General features: G+C 43.8%; 1 long non-coding RNA gene and 1 pseudogene across 2 annotated transcripts; one reads left to right on the top strand and one right to left on the bottom strand.

Moving 5' to 3' along the window:
* Positions 1-273: 273 nt before the first annotated feature.
* On the top strand, positions 274-7758 carry LOC106572075 (glutathione synthetase). Of its 2 annotated transcripts, XR_014380671.1 has the most exons (6): positions 274-1600; positions 1713-1839; positions 1928-1992; positions 2400-2594; positions 2698-3177; positions 3323-7758. It is a non-coding gene; the product is annotated as a glutathione synthetase (long non-coding RNA). The 2 variants fall into 2 exon arrangements; XR_014380670.1 differs by having other exon boundaries at positions 275-1600; positions 1713-1992.
* Positions 7759-7830: 72 nt separating this feature from the next.
* LOC106572286 (UDP-glucuronosyltransferase pseudogene) lies at positions 7831-8726 on the bottom strand (annotated as a pseudogene).
* Positions 8727-15118: the final 6392 nt, after the last annotated feature.

Genomic DNA, 15118 nt, shown 5'->3' on the forward strand with positions numbered 1-15118 from the left:
AGAGCCCTGATGAAAAAAATAAATAAAATAATAATAATAATAATAATAATAATAATAATAATAAAAAAATATATATATATTTGATCTAGATATTGCACCTGGGTCATCTTTGCATCTCAAGACAGCATTAGCTCACTAAGCATTTACCGTTTAGCTTTCACCACACTAGCATGCTACACAATAACAGTTGAGGCTGTCACATGTCTAGAACTGTGTCTGTTTGCTGGCATACATACTATTTTTAATGTGTCCATTTTATCTAAAGTTAACAAATAGTCATCGGAGCTGCTGTTCATTTTGTCTGGTTTCAGGTGGTGACCTTTGCACCTATTCACACTTTTCCCCTCACCAGTGCCCGAGGCTACCTTCCACCAGGCTCTAGCAGTACAAACGCACTACAACCGACTGGTGGACAAGATCAGCCAGGACTCAAGCTTCCTGGAGGAGGCTCTAGCCAGGTAATACAGAGAGCTGTATGACCAAGCAGAAAAGACTAGGGCAATAGAGGGATTGTAGACAATTTAAGGATCTGCTCCTTTTTAACATTTTAATAGCACTATCAAAGTAGATTTCACTGGCAGTTTATTCAACATACAGACATGTCATACAAGAGGGGAGGACTCAGGTTTTGTAGTTTAAATTAACCTTTTACTGCAGTGGGCTAAATCAGGGTCACACAGAGTGTTTCTTGGTAGTCTTAAACAAATCTACTTTGAAACAAAAGTATACACCTCACACACATGGTTATGGACTTAAAAAAAGGAAGACACCTGTACCATGTCAGATATAGAGTTAAAATGTATTACATTTTTAGTTTGCATCCCAATATTACACATTATGTACATCACAGACGATAGAAATATAGAAACACTGGCTTTTCGGTTGGTTTTTGAAATAATGTTTATTAACTCTGAATAACATGAGGTCACTAGGTCATTTACTGCAGGAAAGGGCGACAGGGCAATTCCACCGCTTTTCACTGGGAGGAACCAGGTAGGGTGTTGTAGTTCTATTTAAATGTTAATGAACTATATCAGATATTAAGAACATTTGTATTAATCTAATTTAGGAACAATTAAGATAGGATGTTCACACTACTTTATGAAAAATGTCCAGTCCATAGTTTTGGGTCTGAATCGCTCAGACTACATGTTGGACCAGAATGGCTCCCTGAAACAGAGATCAACATCATTGCTGCCGGTGGGTGTGGTGTTTCTGCATGCACACCAGACGTCCACCAGTATGTTCACATAACTAGCTATCAAATGATTTCTTTAAATATCCCCTGTGAAGTATTTTTTTCTAAATAAGGCCTATTATTATTTCATCATTAGGCACATTCTGAAGAGGCCTGGTCAGCTGGATGAAAGCAAGCATGTCCTAGACAACAACCCTTCTGCAAGTCTGGCTAAGGCCTGGGACCTCTACGGCTCAGAAAGATGGGCGTCAGAAGGTTTTCATATCACTTTAAATGTAAATGATTCAAGCTCCAACTGGCAATGCTAACTATCTAACATTCATTCACTGCAGGGCAGTGGTCCCGTTTCTGGTTGAAGTATTTTTTGGGCCATAGATATATTGAGAATGAGCTATGGAACAGGTAAGTTTGGTTGGATTCCTAGGTGCTTATTAGTCAAGTGAATTATCTGTTCTCACACAATGAAGTCATGAGTGTCCACATATTGTCTGCAAAATGTTTTTTTTTTTTGCAGAAGAATTCCTGTTATACGAAGACGATTTGACGACGTATCTAAGATGGGATTCCTTGCTGAAAACGAGGATATTTGTTCTATAGTTACTTGTTGTGACCAAATGGATTGTTAGATTTCTAACAAACATGTAATTATGTTCCTGACATGAAGCTTGTTTGCATTTAAGCAAGTCAAACTCTATTCATATCTCTTGTTGTTTCTCATTCTCTCTGCAGAGATGGAAGAGGTTGCTATTGTATATTTCCGCTATGGGTACATTCCTCAGAACTACACAGAACAGGTTAGACGGTAACATCCTGTCATTGTACTTCACCTGTGGTGGCAGGTAGCCTAGTGGTTAGAGCGTTGGGCCAGTAACTGAAAGGTTGCTGACAAGGTAAAAATCTGTCATTCTGCCCCTGAACAAGGCAGTTAACCCACTGTTCCCCGGTAGGCTGTCATTGTAAGTAAGAATTTAACTGACTTGCCTAGTTAAATAAAGGGCTTACAGCATTTATTTAATTTTAACCTTTACACGGACTACTGAGAAAGGTTATCATTGACTGTAATGTATGTACCCCTTAAATTCACAAGACTGATTCAGAGACCACTTCCCAGTTCCTCTATCTATGATGATAATGATACTGTTGGATTGGATTTGGCCCTTTGATTCAGCAGTAATAATCTTCCCTGTATGATTTTGTGTAGAGCTGGGAGGCTGGCCTCATGATGGAACGTTCTATGGCTGTGAAGTGTCCAGATATCAGTACCCACCTGGCTGGCACCAAGAAGGTCCAACAGGAACTGGCCAGACCTGGTGTTCTGGAGAGGTTCTTTCCTGGTGAACCTGACGTGGTGGATCAGATCTGGGCCACCTTTGCAGGGCTGTATAGTCTAGACATGGTAAGAGAACCTGGTTAAATGTTAACATATTACCTCTTCTCTTTACAATGCTGTTGTAAATGGTTAGCATTTCTTTTTCAATGACCTTACTTGGTCACAACAGGGACCAGAAGGTGACAAGACTGTGGCTTTGGCAAAACCAGACCAGTTTGTCCTGAAGCCACAGAGGGAAGGTGGGGGTAAAAGGACCTCAGCTCTTCTTACAATGAGTGCATTAACTAAAGGTCGCCTGGTGCCCCGGGTGAGCTGAGATTTCACTTTAGGACCATTGGAATGGTCTACAATGTACAAACTCTACCCACTCTGTGCCCCAGGTGAGGCAAAACGAATGCACCTAGTCTCTTGTGACCCTGACACCGTCATGCTCTGGCCTGTCTGTTGATGTGTAGAATTCCTCCTCCTGTGGGCAACCACATCTATGGAGCTGAGATCTGTCAGGTACTGGAGGGTGTGACATATAGAGGGCAGCTTACATCCGGATGGACAAGATCCAGCCTGTGCACGACTACATCCTGTAACGGGGGACTCTGCTAAAACTCAGCACTTGCATATGTGAACTGGGCACATTTGGAGCTTATGCCAGGTATACATACAGACAGACATGCATATTTTTGTCACAATATTATTAATTGACTGATACATAAATGTCCTGGATGGTGTTGTGGTGGCAGAATTTCCCACAAATGTTATTTGTGTTTGCACTGATCTCTGGATTTGATTTCTCATAGGAGCAGTCACATGGTGCTGAATAAGTGTGCTGAGGACCAAGAGTGATGAGCGCTCTGATGGAGGTGTGGCTGCCAGAGTAACAGTCCAAGACAACCCACTCTTCATCTGACTGTCACTGTCCTTTTTGATACTAGTGTATTTTGACTGGTCTATAAATTAAGCCAATGGATCCATACTATCCAAGGATGACTGTAATGTCTGTCATCCAACTATGCCCATAATGTATGTAGGATGTATGTGCTGTTATGTTGAATTTGATGTGGAATTGTTCACATAGCCTGTCTGATGGTACAGATTAAATGAATAGCCTATCCAATGAAATGCAGGAATCGGACCGAGCGAGAAAAGTAGAAATAATCATCAGTTTTCATTAGCACTTTGCTGTTGATTTCTTCAAGTTATTCAAATGACTGGCAGGGATCAACCAAGTTTAATAATGTAGAATTATGATGAGTTCATACAGCGGTAATTGATTTGGAAAGTATATCACAATAACTGCTGTTACTCAAACATGGAGAATGGTATTAGGATGTATGAAATGCAGTTCCTTAGTTTGAACACCAGGTGACAGTAAAGGGTAAGATATTTCCATAGAGAAAGACATTAGCACACAGGCAGTGCTATTGAGGCAATCTCCAATTTGAAGTAGTCAATTTTCTTCTATTATTTTTATTTCACCTTTTATTTAACCAGCTAGGCTAGTTGAGAACAAGTTCTCATTTACAACTGCGACCTGGCCAAGAAGAAGCAAAGCAGTGCGACACAACAGGAGCAAAATAAATAATATGGTGAGGTAGTTGGATGGGCTATTTACAGATTGCCTATGTACAGGTGCAGTGATCTGTGAGCTGCTCTGACAGCTGGTGCTTAAAGCTAGTGAGGGAGATATGAGTCCAGCTTCAGTGATTTTTTTCATGTCGTTCCAGTCATTGGCAGCAGATAACTGGAAAGAAAGGCGGCCAAAGGAGGAATTGGCTTTGGGGGTGACCAGTGAAGTATACCTGCTTGAGTGCGTGCTGCGGGTGGGTGCTGCTATGGTGACCAGTAGCTGAGATAAGGCGGGGCTTTACCTAGCAACAACTTATAGATGACCTGGAGCCAGTGGATTTTGCGACGGATATGAAGCGAGGGCCAGCCAACGAGAGCATACAGGTCGCAGTGGTGGGTAGTATATGGGGCTTTGGTGACAAAAGTGAATGGCACTGTGATAGACTGCATCCAATTTGCTGAGTAGAATGTTGGAGGCTATTTTGTAAATGATATTGCCGAAGTAATGGATCGGTAGGATAGTCAGTTTTACTAGGATATGTTTGGCAGCATGAGTGAAGGATGCTTTGTTGCGAAATAGGAAGCCGATTCTAGATTTAATTTTGGATTGGAGATGCTTAATGTGAGTCTGTAAGGAGAGTTTACAGTCTAACCAGACACCTAGGCATTTGTAGTTGTCCACATATTCTAAGTCAGAACCGTCCAGAGTAATGTGGGTAGGTGTGGGCAGCGATCGGTTGAAGAGCATGCATTTAGTTTTGCTTGCATTTAAGAGCAGTTAGAGGCCACGGAAGGAGAGTTGTATGGCATTGAAGCTCGTCTGGAGGTTAGTTAACACGATGTCCAAAGAAGGGCCAGAAGTATACAGAATGGTGTCATCTGTGTAGAGGTGGATCAGAGAATCACCAGCAGCAAGAGCAACATCATTGACGTATACAGAGAAAAGAGTCGGCCCGAGGATTGAACCCAGTGGCACCCCCATACAGACTGCCAGAGGTCCGGACAACAGGCCCTCCGATTTGACACACTGAACTCTGTCAGAGAAGTAGTTGGTGAACCAGGCGAGGCAGTCATTTGAGAAACCAAGGCTGTTGAGTCTGCCGATAAGAATGTGGTGATTGACAGAGTCGAAAGCCTTGTCCTGGTCAATGAATACAGCTGCACAGTATTGTCTCTTATCGATGGCGGTTATGATATCGTTTAGGACCTTGAGCGTGGCTGAGGTGCACCCATGATCAGCTCGGAAACCAGATTGCATAGTGGAGAAGGTAGGGTGGGATTCGAAATGGTCGGTGATCTGTTTGTTAACTTGGCTTTTGAAGACCTTAGAAAGGCAGGGTAGGATAGATATAGGTCTGTAGCAGTTTGGGTCTAGAGTGTCTCCCCCTTTTGAAGAGGGGGATGACCACAGCAGCTTTCCAATCTTTGGGGATCTCAGATGATACAAAAGAGAGGTTGAACAAGCTAGTAATAGGGGTTGCAACAATTTTGGCGGTTAATTTTAGGAATAGAGGGTCCAGATTGCCTAGCCCTGCTGATTTGTAGGGGTCCAGATTTTGCAGCTCTTTCAGAACATCAGCTATCTGAATTTGGGTGAAGGAGAAATGGGGGAGGCTTGGGCAAGTTGCAGTGAGGGGTGCAGGGCTGTTGACCGGGTTAGGGGTAGCCAGGTGGAAAGCAAGGCCAGCTGTAGAAAAAGGCTTATTCTCAATTATCGCGGATTTATCGGTGGTGACAGTGTTTCCTAGCCTCAGTGCAGTGGGCAGCTGGGAGGAGGTGCTCTTATTCTCCATGGACTTTACAGTGTCCCAGAACTTTTTAGAGCTAGTGCTACAGGATGCAAATTTCTGTTTGAAAAAGCTACCCTTTGCTTTCCTAACTGCCTGTGTATATTGGTTCCTAACTTCCCTGAAAAGTTGCATATCGCGGGGGCTATTCAATGCTAATGCAGTACGCCACAGGATGTTTTTGTGCTGGTCAAGGGCAGTCAGGTCTGGAGTGAACCAATGGCTATATCTGTTCCTGGTCCAACATTTTTTGAATGGGGCATGCTTATTTAAGATGGTGAGGAAAGCACTTTTAAAGAATAACCAGGCATCCTCTACTGACGGAATGAGGTCAATATCCTTCCAGTATACCCGGGCCAGGTCGATTAGAAAGGCCTGCTCCCTGAAGTGTTTTAGGGAGCGTTTGACAGTGATGAGGGGTGGTCGCTTAACCGCAGACCCATTACGGACGCAGGCAATGAGGCAGTGATCACTGAGATCCTGGTTGAAGACAGCAGAGGTGTATTTGGAGGGCAGGTTGGTTAGGATGATATCTATGAGGGTGCCCGTGTTTACGGATTTGGGGTTGTACCTGGTGGGTTCATTGATAAATTGTGTGAGATTGAGGGCATCAAGCTTAGATTGTAGGATGGCCGGGGTGTCTTGGACTTTCCAAAAAATAAAATGTCAAAGGTTTTTAGAATGATTATGAAAAACCAGTATCTCTCATCATTCTCATTTGGGCCTTTTGCAGAGGTCAAATAGTGGGTATAACACTGTGTGCTTATCAATGAATGGATAGTTTTTGAAAACGATACCAATATACTTGAGATATGCAACTGTTGTATTAGCCATCAAAATACTCATGTATGGTCCTAATACTGATCCTTATAAGGTAGCCTATACCTATGTTTAGCCATTCCATTCTTTGTTCATGATCTACCAACTCTCTAGAGGAGACAATGGGGCCAGATTGACTATCCTTTAACAACAAACACACACAACAGCCAGTTTGACCTGGATGTTATCTCGCCCTCTCTGTCCCTGGCAGTGCTGTTGTCTACTCTGCCTGTGTGTTTTATCCTGCTGTCATCAGAGCTCTTTGTTATTGTTCGCCCGGTGCCACACATTCCAGGAGTTGGGTCATCAAACAGATGGACACACAGGTCACTCTCAATGGGCTGCATTTCCCGCAAGGCTTTGGCTGTATTCCACTTTACTTCCTGGACTGCAGCAGTGGAAAATGAACTGTGTTTGTTCCCGACAAAAGTTGCTCTAGGGGTCAGGATATGTATTATTCCGGTGATCACTAAGCAGACAGTTTTTGGCCATAGGTTTCCTTTCTCAGAAATGGCTCCGCATGACTCCCAAAAGCTCACAAAGAATTGTACCTATTTTCTCCATGAATGACTCCACTGTTTGTTTCCTTGCCAGTTTGCTCACATTCTTGGACAAATTATTGGCAAAGGTAGTTGAGAACGCTTGAGAGAATGGTTGTAGTGGATTAGCCTTCAACTCTGATCACGGGCTAAAAGCAAACTATTGGAGTTAACAAGCTGGTTACACAAGTGGCCCAGATAGCAGTGCACTGTGGTGAGAGTGGCAGAGACTGCAGACAGAGGCGCCAGGTCAGAAAGGAATGACAGGAAGTGGGTCATGACAGGGTGGAAGTGGGTCACAGTGCTCCGGCTCTGCATGGGAGGACAGGGAAGGACAACAACACTGAGACAGGACTCGGAGTAGCTTCCCTGCCTGACTCACTTTCCTGCTGCAATCCCTACACCACTCTGTTTTGTCCATAGACTGTAAAAAATAAACTGTCAAATCAAATGTATTTACTACGAATCACTTAATTTTTTATTCTACACCCTCTTTTGAAAATAAAGTGTGTTTTCGGCAAACCTCTGTCAGGCTTTACTTTCATTTAACCTATGTTATTTTATTCACACCTTACAGAAAACCCTACTTGGCTACTATTTACTGATTCCTCTCAAAGCAGCACTGGTGGAAACAGAATCTGAGGGTTTGGCAGTTGCCATGACAACAGCTATAACTAAGATGATGAGCAGGATGAAGAGATCCAGGCAGTGGTACTGAATCCAGTTCAACTCATGGGCCGCTGCCCTCACATGATCTGCTCCTTTGTGCCTCTTAATAAATTCACTCCAGAAGATCGCCAGGAAAAGGAATTAACAGGACAGTCCTTATGCACGGCCCAAAGCTTCGTAATCTTCTCCTTGTACGTTTTGTCATTGATTATCTTATTAAGGGCCTTCAGAATTTTGTCTGAGGTCACATCATTAATACTGAGGACTTTTCCCTCGCCTTGTGCTGCCATGCGCTGCACGTTGGCACACCGGTCACCAAACAAGGGCATCATCACCATGGGCACACCGTTACAGATCCCCTCGTGGATCCCATGGATCCCTCCATGTGTGATGAAGGCCTTGACTCCTGAGTACAGGTATCTGCAAGACAGGGGCTCAAGCAGGGACACTCCTCTGTCTCAAGGTCATGTGGTCTGTGTAGTGTGAGGGGACATAGGAGGCAGGGAATGGGCACTGGCTGGCCTCAAACTCTACACCACACAGGGGGCAGTTATGGATGAAGAGAGAGTCTCCAACGATGACACCAACAGGCTAAAAGGGATCAGTCAGGGTTTGCATCAGCTTCTTGTTATATAGGAGGTTTGTTCCTAAGCACTGTCAGGGTTTGGTAGTAATGCCACACAGGGAGGTCAGGGTGATGTAGTGCTGCGAAGGCCCCCTGCTGCTACCCCTGAAATCACCACCACCACCCTGTGTCCCCTCCGACCAAGCTCCTCCACTATGCTCCTCATCCCAGTCCAGTGGCTGCCGTCCATGGGCATCAAGCAGCTTCCCAACCTGAGGGAAGTCCAGATGGAGGCAGAGCAGCTGCCCTCAGAAACACTCCTCCTTCAGCCATAGGATAGAGTGGTCACTTCACTTGGTTATACTACAGAATAGAGGGAACTATACAAACAGACAGTTAGAATCGGGAGTGAACAGTAGCCGACAATTGACAATGTAGTTTCACTGTGTTACTGTGGATTTAAATAGAAAAAAGTTCTGTCAAGAGTTTGAGAGGAGAATACATGTTACACACATTCAAATTGAAGTGGAGTTTAGGATGATGTGTTGCAATGGGCTGAATCAGAATCAGCCGTTTGTATTTACCGATATGCCCAGTTTACTCCCTTTCCTGAAAACAAATGCATATTGGGAATGTTAGTGTTTCCTAATATGTTGTTTGATTTTTGAAGAAAGGCCACCAGTCTTGTTAGTAATGCCAGTTGTCAGCATGTCAATAAGGAACACTTCAGGGAACCTCCCCCACAGTCTACACACAGGGCTCTGTCATGGGAGTAAAGTCCAGCACAGACAACAGAGCAACTAGAACACCAAGGGATTTGGATCTCTCTTATTCTTTAGCTTCAAAGCGCTGTTACTACGTTATCTCCCTTTATTGTGTGTTCTCCCCCTGACACTAGCACATTTCCTTGTCCACGTGTTCATGCCCAGTGATTTGGCAGAAGACCTTTAGAGTAGATCTGTTAAGTGCAGATAATATGGTTGCATCCCGTGGAGACAAAGGTCTGTGCCAGCGCGCTTCACTCTCTTTGCTCAGTCATCACAGTGTGATAACATCCTGTCCTAACGACTGGAGCGGCTGGCTGAAAGGAGAACGACATGCAAGCAGAAGACAGACAGGAACCCATCCGGCCCATCACACTACCATTGACCTGAATGTGTACTGGAGGTAGGCTGTAGCCTCAGAGGAACAAATGTGTTACAGTCACACGAGTCAAGGTTCAATTCCTGTTGTCAACTTTTAAGTTCTTCATTATTGTAAATTGGAACTTTCCTAACCCCAACTTCCTCTTCCACTATCTTAATGAGTAATAAAAGACTTGAATGAAACTCAAAAAGCCTAAGAATGCAGTTACAGAGGCACATTCCTTGGAAGACTTTGCATGCATGGAAGACTTTGCATACATGGAAGACATTGCATACATACTTATCATAAATAGTCATGTAATTGTATGACAAAGTACATGTTAGCTTGACTGTGAAAGCCACAAATGAACAACAACAAGCAGAAGCAAGTATTGACACATCGGCATCTCCTCAACTACTCTCACAGGAATGAGGAAGTGAGTGATGCACTAGTTTACGGGAAATTAGTGGGAGGGGTTGATGGGAATGCATGGGGGTGGTTATGGGGATGACTATGACAAATATTTCAACAGAGAGAGAGGAAGAGAGAATAGTGAGGTAGAATGCCTTAAACAATTGTAGCCAGAGGAAGCTGGTAGGAGGAGCTACAGGAGTACAGGCTCATTGTAATGGCTGGAATGGGATCAATAGAACAGAGTCGAACACATTGTGTCCATGTGTTTGATGTGGTTAATACCATTCCGTTGATTCCATTCCAGCCATTACAATAAGTCCGTCCTCATATAGCTCCTCTCACTGGTCTCCTCTGATTGTAGCACAGTAAAGTCGGATTTGATATCCATATTTGTTTCTGTGTGTGGTAGTGGCTGGATTCAATCCGTATTGCAGAACTATGGCGGAAGATCCACGTTATGGCTCAATACACATTTAAAGGCAATGTTCCCACGTTGGCAAAGACTGGGTTCACGGTAAATGCTGCATATGGCGGCTCAATATGAAATGACCTTTACATTTTAATGCGGATCTTCCACGATACGGATTGAATCCAGCCCCAGCAGGCCTTCCTTCCAACAAAGACTATTCTAGGGTTCAATATGGTGTTTTGCTGATGTGTCCAGCATGCCACCAAAAGCCGTTCTAAACATCATGTTCATACAGCTTAGGAGTTCACTGTCATGCAAAACTCTGAAAACTCTCTCAGGACTCTATTCAATCTATATTACTGAAGTGTTACAGATTGCGCAATAGAAATGTAAAGGTAATTTCCGATTGAGCCGGCATATGCAGCCTTTACCGTGAACATGGTCTCCGCTAAAGGGAGAACATTACCTTTAAATTTCAATCATGCTGTAACTCTGAACTTCCATGATACGGATTGAACAGAGCCCTCAGTGAGTTTTCCAAAGCAATTGTACATAAACAAAGATCTAAAAGACAAGACAACCCGTCAATAACATCTCCTCTTGTGTATAAACAATGTTATTTACTAATGGGTGAGTCCAAGGGGTGAGTCGACAGGCTCATGCTGACAGTTGCCGTTCTGACTATTGATGTGTGTCTCCCTCCCTCCCTCTGCCTCAGAAGGGGAGTGACAGGAATCTGCTTGTGGTCTGGTCACCACGCCCTCCCCTCTGCCCTGCGCTCCATGTCATCCTGTTTGCCTGTTTGCTTGAGAGAGAAAGCTGACCTTTCCCTTAATAGCCATTCTGGCCAACACAATGTGTGGAGCTTTGAGTCAGGCAGCAGGAATGCTGCACTCCCGCAGGCGGGGATGGGGACACTGCAGGTAGCGCCAGCCCCAAGGAGTCAGGGTCACCCTGAGACTTTTCATTCCTGCCTTGGAAACCCCTGAGGCATGCTGTAGGCAAACATTGACTTAGTTATCTCCCACACTATAGCCAGCCTTCCTCTCAGGCAGCTCTCCCATGTACTGGCTTGTTGCAGTAGGAGGGTGGCTGGCTGGCTGGCCAACTATTGGATCCGTCACAGATGTGAAAGTGCTGGAGTGGATAGCTGGGATAGCTGTCCGCCCTCTCTAATTAGTCTGTCTGACTCATTCACAAAAATGTGAGAACAACTGCCATGCCTTGAACAAGTGCAGCTAGAAACTCTGCGGTGCAGTTGATTATATCTAACTTTCACAGAGAAGAGTAAAACATGAGATGTGAGCCAAATATATATCGCCGCATTTGATACGCTTATGGTGGGAAACAGTTTTGAATGTTTTTTTTTAAGAGCAGACGCTTTGCAGAGGGTATTTGAGATCCAGGCCACACACGCAGGCAGTGATGAGGACCAGGATCACTGACTAGTAGAACACCCTGCTATACAGGGAGAGACGGGTCACACTGACCTTACAGAGCACTGTGCTCCAACAGAATGACTTCTACTCCCTCAGTGCGGTTTGTGTGTGTGTGTGTGTGTGTGTGTGTGTGTGTGTGTGTGTGTGTGTGTGTGTGTGTGTGTGTGTGTGTGTGTGTGTGTGTGTGTGTGTGTGTGTGTGTGAGTGAAAAACAAATGTTTTGGGCAGCATACTAAACATACCTTGTGAAAGCACATCCCTTAAAGTAAATGTCAAGCAGCTAATCATACAGGGGTGTTCCTGTGTTCATGTTGTGTATGATGTCCAAAACAATCGACAGCCAGGACTCGTCAGGCCATATTATGACTATCAATTTTGGATTGTTGCCTGTGTTTGGAAATATGGTATATATATGTGTTTCTGGAGTTCTTCCGAAGATGTTCTTGAGAAAGATTTGGGAGGGGGGAGTTCCTGCAACAGCTGGAGTTTCTCTCTGTTTCCCAAGAACTGTTTTGCAGGGAGTGGTAAACAGGAATGAGCATGTAGAAGGCAGTGGAGGCTGCTGAGAGAAGGACGGCTCATAATAATGGCTGGAAACGAGTGAATGGAATGGATGTATTTGATACCATTCCACCAATTCCGCTCCAGACATTTCCACGAGCCCATTCTCCTTATTTAAGGTGCCACCAACCTCCTGTAGTAGCTGCAAATAATCAGCCATAAACAATGGTCAGAGTTGTACAGATCTATTTAAGATGAGCAATACTGTTAACACAAAACTATTAACACATGCATTTTCCGAGAGAGAGAGAGAGAGAGCGAGAGAGAGTCGAAGCAGCAGGTTCGAGACAAGGTAGAGTCAACAGGACACTAACTTACCACCCTGAGACAAGGCTGAGTATATAGCCCACGAAGATCTCCCCCGCCACATAGGCCCGAGGGGACACAAAACTTGACAGGAAGATCACATGAGTGATTCAACAAACTCAAGTCGAGTATAGCGGGAAAATAAGCCACAGATGACATACAGTGCATTCAGACATTTTGTTACATTACAACCTTATCCTAAAATTGATTATTTTTTTTTAAATCTTCCTCAACCTACACACAATACCCCATAATGACAAAGCCAAAACAGGTTTTAGGGAAAAAAAATGCAAACTGAAATACATTATTTACATAAAGTTGAAGTCAGAAGTTTACATACACCTTAGCCAAATACATTTAATCTCAGTTTTTCACAATTCCTGACATTTAATCCTGGTAAAAATGTCCTGTTTAAGGACAGTTAGGATCACCACTTTATTTTAAGAATGTGAAATGTCAGAATAATAGTAGAGAGAATGATTTATTTCAGCTTTTATTTCTTTCATCACATTCCCAGTGGGTCAGAAGTTTACGTACACTCAATTAGTATTTGCCAGCGTTGCCTTTAAAGTGTTTAGCTTGGGTCAAACATTTTGGGTAGCCTTCTACAAGCTTCCCACAATAAGTTGGATGAATTTTGGCCCATTCCTCCTGACAGAGCTGGTGTAACTGAGTCAGGTTTGTAGACCTCCTTGCTCGCACACGCTTTTTCAGTTCTGCCCACACATTTTCTATGGGATTGAGGTCAAGGCTTTGTAATGGCCACTCCAATACCTTGACTTTGTTGTTGTTAAGCCATTTTGCAACAACTTTGGAAGTATGCTTGGGGTCATTGTCCATTTGGAAGACCCATTTGCGACCAAGCTTCAACTTCCTGACTGATGTCTTGAGATGTTGCTTCAATATATCAATTTTCTCGCCTCATGATGGCATCTATTTTGTGAAGTGCACCATTCCCTTCTTCAGCAAAGCACCCCCACAACATGATGCTGCCACCCCCGTGCTTCACGGTTGGGATGGTGTTGTTCGCTTGCAAGCCTCCCCCTTTTTCCTCCAAACATAACAATGGTCATTATGGCCAAACAGTTCTATTTCTGTTTCAGCAGACCAGAGGACATTTCTCCAAAAAGTACGATCTTTGTCCCCATGTGCAGTTGCAAACCGTAGTCTGGCTTTTTTATGGCGGTTTTGGAGCACTAGATTGTTCCTTGCTGAGCGGACTTTCAGGTTATGTTGATATAGGACTTGTTTTACTGTGGATATAGATACTTTTGTACCGGTTTCCTCCAGCATCTTCATAAGGTCCTTTGCTGTTGTTCTGGGATAGATTGGCACTTTTCGCACGAAAGCATGTTCATCTCTAGGAGACCGAACGTGTCTCCTTCCTGAGCGGTATGACAGCTGCATGGTCCCATGGTGTTTATACTTGCGTACTATTGTTTGTACAGATGAACATGGTACCTTCAGGCGTTTGGAAATTGCTCCCAAGGATGAACCAGACTTGCGGAGGTCTACAGTTTTTTTCCGGAGGTCTTGGCTGATTTCTTTGGATTTTCCCATGATGTCAGGCAAAGAGACACTTAGTTTTAAGGTAGGCCTTGAAATCCATCCACAGGTACACCTCCAATTGACTCAAAGGATGTCAATTAGGCTATCAGAAGCTTCTACAGCCATGACATCATTTTCTGGAATTTTCCAAGCTGTTTAAAGTCACAGTCTATTTAGTGTATGTACACTTCTGACCCACTGGAATTGTGATACAATGAATTATAAGTGAAATAATCTGTCTGTAAACAATTGTTGGAAAAGTACTTGTGTCGTGCACAAAGTAGATGTCCTAACCGACTTGCCAAAACTATAGTTTGTTAACTAGAAATTTGTGGAGTGGTTGAAAAACGAGTTTTAATGACTCCAACCTAAGGTGTATGTAAACTTCCTACTTCAACTGTAGGTGTTCGTTTTGTCCAGGTGGGAAAGCGCAGTGTGGAGTGTGATTGAGATTGCGTCATCTGTGGATCTGTTGGAGCGGTATGCGAATTAGAGTGGGTCTAGGGTGTCCGGGAGGATGCTGTTGATGTGAGCCATGACCAGCCTTTCAAAGCACTTCATGGCTACCGACATTAGTGCCACGGGGCGGTAATCATTTAGTTAGGTTACCTTCACTTCCTTGGGCAACCTAAGTGTATGTAAACTTCCGACTTCAACTGTAAGTACTCAGAGCCTTTGCTATGAGACTCGGAAATGAGCTCAGGTGCATCCTGTTTCCATGGATTCTCCTTGAGATGTTTCTACAACTTGATTGGAGTCCACCTGTGGCAAATTCAATTGATTGGACATGATTTGAAAAGGCACACACCTGTCTATATAAGGTTCCACAGTTGACAGTGCATGTCA

Source organism: Salmo salar, chromosome 15 (assembly GCF_965601325.2).
Source record: "Salmo salar chromosome 15, fSalSal1, whole genome shotgun sequence".
Classification (NCBI taxonomy): domain Eukaryota; kingdom Metazoa; phylum Chordata; class Actinopteri; order Salmoniformes; family Salmonidae; genus Salmo; species Salmo salar.